The sequence below is a fragment of the Tigriopus californicus genome, chromosome 5, assembly GCF_007210705.1.
Source record: "Tigriopus californicus strain San Diego chromosome 5, Tcal_SD_v2.1, whole genome shotgun sequence".
Lineage (NCBI taxonomy): Eukaryota > Metazoa > Arthropoda > Copepoda > Harpacticoida > Harpacticidae > Tigriopus > Tigriopus californicus.
In genome coordinates this window covers 4,974,432-4,975,143 of record NC_081444.1, presented here as the reverse complement: position 1 = coordinate 4,975,143, position 712 = coordinate 4,974,432, and the positions used below count along the sequence as shown (strand labels likewise).

Here is a 712-nt window from a genome sequence, read left to right as displayed (position 1 = left end):
TCTCACGATCACATCTGGAGGCATTTCTTGGCCCACATTTTCGGGGGAAGGACGGAGTAGGTAATTAGATTGCTTAAGCTTGGTTTCCTTCGCGCGAAGAGTAGAGATCGACCGATATCACACTATTGATATGTGGGATATTATGACAAGAAACCATGAGGAACGAGTGAGGTCTTTCTCATTGAGGAAAACAGCTTAATCGCCTTTGTAGTCAGGCTGCATCCGTTTTATGGAACAGGGTTAAAGAAAAATGCAAATGTGTATGTTGGGGAACTTTTCTGAAATCCGGGGACTAAGGGAATTCAGTTTGTTTTTGGTGACATATTGATGTGCAGTTCTAAAAAATACATATTATACTGTACCTTAAAACACACGTAATTATTTACAATACTTTGTGTCTCCTGTTTTAGTTTGGGTGTTCAATTTGAAAAATGCTTGCCAATAATTATTGCTCAAAATTGGTTTGAAGAGGTCCATATCATGAGGCGAACTTGATGGCCTGAAAGTGGTAGAACTAAGAAACCCAGCAATTAATCTTTGTTCAATTTTACGGCAATATGCCCCAAAGGCATAAGATACAAGAAGGATTGAAAAAGAAAAGTGCGTTTTAAAGCATACGTAGTATTTACAATTTTGTTTGCTCATCAGAAACATGTTGGTAACCTTAAGTACTGTTATATGCGGAGTATTAACATAACTGAAAAGCAATCAC

At 37.6% G+C, this 712-nt stretch overlaps 1 protein-coding gene across 2 annotated transcripts in view; it reads right to left on the bottom strand.

Annotated features, from left to right (window-relative positions):
* The window catches only part of LOC131880432 (uncharacterized protein DDB_G0271670-like), a 5,185-nt gene that overhangs the window by 2,286 nt on the left and 2,187 nt on the right, over nucleotides 1–712 (bottom strand). The window lies entirely within an intron of this gene.